Genomic DNA, 7051 nt, shown 5'->3' on the forward strand with positions numbered 1-7051 from the left:
GATTCATTCATTTGGTCTGGTTGCAGGACTGAGGCTTCCAACTCGATTTGTGGCAAAATATGTTAAAAGGTGCTTAGGTCTGTTTGTTTTGCTTTCTTCCTTCCGTTCCCGAAAGGGCAATGGAGGTAGAAACACTGACCAGTCTTTTCTGATATGAATCAAAACTCTGGAAATGCACAAGACCAGACAAAATAATAGGACTGCATGGTTGGAGGCAAAGCCAATAGGTCTGGCGTTAGTAAATTTTAGTACTTATTTTCTCTGAAATAAGTATCTGTTTTCAAGGAAACTTCTATGAAGAGAGGTTGCATTTTCACAGTATATGTGTGATATATTCAGTTTGAAGCAATACTGTACACTCGTACATTGTCTCTTGGCTTTGAGATGTTGATGTTGTTTAAAAGAAGGTAAACCCACCTCTTTTTAAAGGCCTTTCTGAATTATAGTCTCTGCCTCTAGTAACAGGAAATATCACACAATCTTAAGACTGTTTTCAGTTGGTTTTTGACTTCGCCAAAGTTTCAGTACGTGGGGTTGAAGGTTGTAACAAACAAGCTTTTTTCTTTGTTTTGTAATTTCAAGTAGAGATTGTCTAGGAAAAAGTATAAACTGTTAATTAAAATATGCTGGTTTAGAACAGGGACTGGAAATGGGAGGCTGTGTCCTATGTGCTACAAATGTCCCTCTGAAAATCTGCTTGACTGTAGCTAAGTTGCAAGTCTGCAGAATTACATTTTGCATGTCCTCAGCAGGGATTTGGTAAACCTCCCTGAGGGTGCCACTATGCGAAGCCATAGCGGGTCTAGTGGGCTAGTAGGCTAGTATGATGTTCATACAAAGCTTGTATTTGTATCATGTTTCAATGTAACTTTATTTGATCAGTTAAGTTTATTCAGACAAACAAACTGTCCATCAAAATCCTTTTTTTAGAGCCAAAATTTCCTTTGGCTTGCTTGTGTTCAGGGGAAAAAAAAAAGTTTTTAATAATTCAGTTCTTGTGGTGTGAGGGTTTTTATTACTAGATTTTTTTGGCTTGAGATTTTTTGGCTGTGAAGGATATTTCCCTTTTTGCTTCTGTGCAAGTTACACTTTGCATGGCAAGATTAATCTTTTAGTTGGAGGTCAAGGACAGCTGGCAGAGCTTTCAAGTTATCTCAAGAATAGTAAAAAGTCAGGGCTATATATAAAGTGCTGAGCAATAAGTGACATGTAATTATATGATCACCTCACCTAAATTTGTCTGTAAAGGAAATAATGTTTTATGATATGTTAAGAATTTGAAACCTTATTCAAGTTTCATTAGTCTCTTTAAAGATTGACAGCTCTTCACCGTTTTCCCCAAGCTCTTCACCGTTTTCCCCAAGCTCTTCACCGTTTTCCCCAAGCTCTTCACATCTACTGTCAGTCTTATCTCTGCCTAGCTGGGTGAGTGAAAACAACCCAGTTCCCCAGGTACGGGAGGAATCCTGCCAGCTGATGGCTTACAGACTCTTGCTTACTCATAAACTCATTTAAAATAAGATCATAGGATGAGTGTTTACTGAGCTCTGGTTGGGTATAGAAGGGAAAAAACCCAGTCTTGCTTAGTCTTATGACATGATGTGACATCTTATGCTGGTCAGTCATGTAGAGAGGGGGGTTCTAGTGATGGAGAGCCAAGATGGCAAACGCTATGACAGCTTCTCTTTCTGCAGCCCTAAGGTGAGGCATGCCTTGTAGAATGAATTTCCTAGCTCCTACACTTGGAAGTCCTTGTTGGTAATTTCTTGAGAGTGAAAGGGCAGCGTCAACTGGTGTAACTTGGAGGGCACTCTGGCCTATGCCTGTTTGTCTGTGCAGCCCAGAAATATTCTTTGCTCTTTGAGCTATTCTAATTCAGATTGGTATAATATAGAGGTGCCTGAGCTACCTTTCCAGTATTTCTGCCAGGCCCAGAAGCAGTTTGGTGTGACAGCACTAGGTTCTGTATACTCTGCCCAGAGGCGGATATTTTGAATTATTAGCTAGAAGTGGAATAAATTAGCCTGTGGGAACTCTGGGCTGCTGCAGCTGGATTACTTTTCAGATGACTTGGAAGCAGTGCATGCACTAGAGACCAGGGCAACCAAATTTTTGCTAGATATATGTGGGCCCTGCTTCTTGTGGGATGTCATTTGACCAGAGCTTGCTCCCTGGCATTATTATGTGACAGCCAGAAAGATGTCCCTCCAGCAACTCCTGCTGGAGGGGGAGAAATGCCTGCAATATGTTGTGACCTGGTACAAGTGCTGAATTCTGTAGGGTTTTTTTTCCCTTCTGCTATGTTGGGGATGAATCGTCAGGCACATACTGAAAGTGGGGATAGAAAATCCTCTGTCCTAGTGTAAGGCACAATGAAATCATGTCCTGACTCTTACAAGAGTGATACCTGCATTTTGGGACGGCCCTGGCCAAATCAAGGGTATAGCCACACTTCTTTGGCCAGGTGTTTAAGACATGTTTACAATGCAAAACAGAACAGAGCCCAGTGGACTTGTCTTAGTTTTGGGTACTTTTTATGAGGGTTAAACAAGTTTGTGCAAGAGCTAGTGGGAGTGGTGTGAGGCAGAGATGTCTAGGATGCGACCCATCTTCCTTCCAGACAGTTTGGCTGTCTCTGTATTGTGTTTCTTTGCATTTCCTGTCCACTGTGAATTTAGGTAGAGACACCCTTGCTGTGTCTGCTTTGCCAGCATTATTGTTTTGAGACCTGGTATAAAATAATTCAAGGTTGCTTATTTTTTACCTTGCAGACCCAGACTGCCCTTTGGACCAGATGCTGGTTAAGTGCTCACCTGTCACATAACCGGTAGCATGTACTACACTGGAGAAGAGAAGAATGATGCGCTTCTAACTCCTCTGGTAAGTTTGCTCCTAAGTGGATATATAGTTCAAAACATATTTAATGTAATAAACAAGGTTGTGGTTTTTTCTTTTTATTGCCATTTAATCTTCTCCTCAATACAAGATCAGGCTGCAAAGCTAGGAAGTTGGGCAAAACAAGTTAAAAAACTTGCATCCCTATTTAGGTTTGCTTGATGTTACTGGATCTCTTTTTTTTTTTTTTAAGGCTGTACCTGTAAGCACAAATTTCCTGTGCCATTTCAAGTTGTATTAAAACATGTTTAGTGGCTTGGCAAGTTTTTAAGATGTCTGGTGTAATGGCTGGGATAATGTACCAGAATTCACATGGCAATGTGCCTGGATGTTAAAATTGTGCTATTTGTGTTACTGGGAAATCTCATAACTTGTTTGGATTAAACATTTTCTTTTGGGAGGAGAGACGGCTGACAAATGTTCACCAGGCAGAACTAAATAGTCAGAAACTTCTCTACCCAGTTCTACTATGGTAGCGTAATATTTAAAATATTCAGCTCTGGTTTATATTGGAGTTTGTGAGGAACGGTACAGAGACTGTTTCTGATTTCAATTGCTTTCTTTGTCTACTCTCGTTTTAACCATACATTAATACACATAGGTAGTATGTACTTATATTCTTGGTTTTCCACACTGAATGTGGCAAATTCATTTCAAATGGTGTTAGTATTACCGCAACAGAAGCGAAGGAAGCGAATAAGTAGCTCGGGAAAAAGATTTTTCTCCAAATAGTTAAAGATGCTTTTCCCAAATAGTTGCACATAAACACAGTGCCACTTATTTTTTAAATACCAAAATGAAAAACACATAAGAATTTAATGTATGCAAGAATTTACCATATGAAAACATTTGGTGGTGGGAGAGGTACTGGCTGGCTAAAGGTACTGTAACAGGGTATGGTTTTAAAGAGGACTCAGGTCAATAATGGCTGAAAACTGTTACCAGCATCTGGAAGTTCTGTGGTCTTTAAAGCAAAATCATTTTTACAAACACATTTAGGAAGAATTAATGTAAGCAGGCAATATATTAAAAATGAAGAAGGTAACATTCCTCAGTCTTTTAAGGCAGTAAGAAAGACTTCTGATTCTTTCACAAGAGACTGTTTCTGTGTTGCTTCTGCCCATTCTCTGTCAGTCCAAGGTCATTCACCTCTGTAATAAACAACTGTCTGATACAATCTGTCAAACGGTTTTATTGCTTACGAAGCTGTTCTGTTTGGAACATTGTACTGCACAAGCTGCAGTAAGACATTGTCAGCTTTCCTAGCGTTGCATTTTAATTTCATTCAATGGGACTTTAATGAATTGTAGTATCTGTTAGCCCAATCTTAGGCTTTACTTGAAGGCTGTACTAGCTGATTAGAAATCCATCCCGCAGTCACTTAAGTGCGGGAGTGTCTTTATTATCCAAGTGGTTTCTGAGGCGTTGAGTGCTCTCAGTAATCACAGACGTGAGAAGGAGCTGACAGGGCTGAGCAGGCTGCAGGGAGATTTGCATGCTTCCCCTGTGTGAAGAAAACTATGAAAAGCAAAGAAATTAGATAGTGGTGTAATTATAGGTCTAATTTGTCATACATACTATATGTGAAACACTTAACAGGTTCTCAAAGGTGTTTTATGTATGCATATATGGAGATCACATGGCATCTGTGTCCTGAACCTTCAGCAGTATTAATAGAGCTGCTCTTTGTGAACTGATGATAGTATGTAGCCTCTCTCTGAATTATCCCTGTTCACAGAATTCAGCCAAAAGTAAAACGCTTAATTCATAAGCATTCTGTTTATCTTGAAAGAAATTATGTATGTTATCCCCTAGTTAATCCCACAGGCCCTGAAGAGTAGTAGGAGGCCAGATATAAATCAGGGTACGTGGTATGTACTTGACACAACTGCATGCCTTTTTTGGTTTAGGTCTATGCTGTCTCTAGCTCTATCCATGCAGTAAGACAGCCCTCTGAGATTCTTCTTTGAAGGATAATTCTGTGAAGCTCTTTGTTGGGTGTGAGTTTTCTTTTTTTTTCTTTTTTTTTTTTTTTTTTTAAATTGCCAGCCATACCTAAACACTTTTCAGTTTCAGTTTGTACCGGGTAAGTATCATAGGTGTGGTCAATCCTGACAATAACATGAGGGAAAATCTGGGTCCCTTTATGCATTGTGGAAAGTATTGGATACATCTTTTTTAGTCATCTTGTAGCTAGGATCGCTTGGACTGATCTGTTTAAGAAGGGACATTGAAAGTTCACAGAATCGGTAAGGTTGGAAAAGACCTGTCAGATCATCAAGTCCAACCCAACACCCCCCCGTCCACTAAACCATGTCGCGCAGTGCCACATCCACACGTTCCTTGAACACCTCCAGTGATGGTGACTCCACCACCTCCCTGGGCAGCCTGTTCCAGTGCTTGACCACTCTCTCAGTAAAGAAATTTTTCATAATATCCAATCTAAACCTCCCCTGATGCAACTTGCAGCCATTTCCTCTCATCCTATCACTTGTCACTTGGAAGAAGAGACCAACACCCACCTCACCATAACCCCCTTTCAGGTAATGGTAGAGAGCAATAAGGTCTCCCCTCAGCCTTCTCTTCTCCAGTTATGTTAGTCTCTAGGATTGTATTTCATGTTAAATGCGATTTTAGATAAAGTGTTGTAAGTTGACGTCCTCTACTTCTATATATCCCATTCTGTTTAAATAAAAACTGATACAACTTTTGGAAGAAGGAATGTATCTTCATCTATCTTCTATGGACCCAAAATAAAGACAAATGAGTTTCCATGTGTGCTCCTTCATGGCAGTTTACATTACCAGGTAGTTTCCAGTATTTGAGTCATTACTCGGAGACCAGCAGACAAGGGAAAGGAGAGAGTTGTCTGAAGTTGAGTTGTTTAACAATTTACTTTTAAACACCACTTACATCATGTGTTAGCCTGTGTCTAGTCTCACTGCTAACACTTTGATTTGTGTGAATAACTCGCTGGACTAACAGGTCTTCACAGAGAAGCAAACACACCATGAAAGTTGTTCTAGCTAACAGAATTACATGAAGGAAACAACTTTTCTTTTTATTTGAATCGCATACATCAAACATAGGCTAGCATTACAAAAACACGTCTGAAATGCAGGGAGAATGATCTTTGAAAGCACTGGGACTAGACACTCAAGCACACACCTCTTTTTATAGGTTAGTCACGACTATCTGGGGAGTTAACCACAGACTGTCTGCAGCAAAAATGGGGGTTTCTACCCACAATAGTGGTTTTCACATTCAAGGCCCTGTGTTGCACATGCTTGCAGAAGAAATGGAAGTACTATCATTCTAGTTTGATAGTATAAAAAATAAACAAATGTGAAAGTTCAAAGCTTTCAGGTTTCAAGGGGTGAGTGACAGTGCTATAGAGCACTGTATTGTCTTTTTCCAGACTACTAGAGATAAGTTTTCTAACCGTAATGCTGGTGTCACAGTAAGGGAACATAAATCCCTGGCTCTGCAGTATTCTCTTACTGCTTATGCCAGAGCAGCAACACCTCCATTGACTGCTGGACATGGCTTCTCCATTACTGTTCCTTCTTGTATTATTCAGAGCAGTTCTTGTAACTCTTCCTTGAGAATGCCTCACCTACCAATGGGGTTATTGTTCACAATGTTTATAGTCTTGGGACTTGGAGACCAGGCTAGGCTGTGTTCAGGAGAAGAACAATGTGCCTTTTTTTATTGATTTCAATTGAATTGCACGTGGGATTAATTAGCCCATAGGCTGGAGTCAAAAAGCTGTCCAGTTCTAATGCATTTTTGCTTTGTTGAAGGTGATTGATTGATTAGGAGTTGGGGTGACAAGAAAACCTACAATACCGTAGAATTATGCCATGAATTCAGAATTACTTTCACAGAATCTCCTAATTTCATAGATGACTTAATTTTTTTTTCTAGTTGTACATGGGAAGTCTGATGCTGAAAGGTAAACGGGAGTTTTCACTTTCTCTGCCCCAGGGTGTTGTAGTGAAAGAGTTCTGTAAAAAATCTTCTTTGACTAGAAAGATCAGAGAAAGCAATTACCAGATTAGAAATTCTCTATGAAGTTGTCTTGTTGGTTTTCTAAATATGGACCATCTTGTTCTCCCCTTGTTCCCAGAATTTATCATGACAGATTCATAGTCAT

This window comes from Gavia stellata, chromosome 4, assembly GCF_030936135.1.
Source record: "Gavia stellata isolate bGavSte3 chromosome 4, bGavSte3.hap2, whole genome shotgun sequence".
In the NCBI taxonomy this organism is placed as follows: Eukaryota; Metazoa; Chordata; class Aves; order Gaviiformes; family Gaviidae; genus Gavia; species Gavia stellata.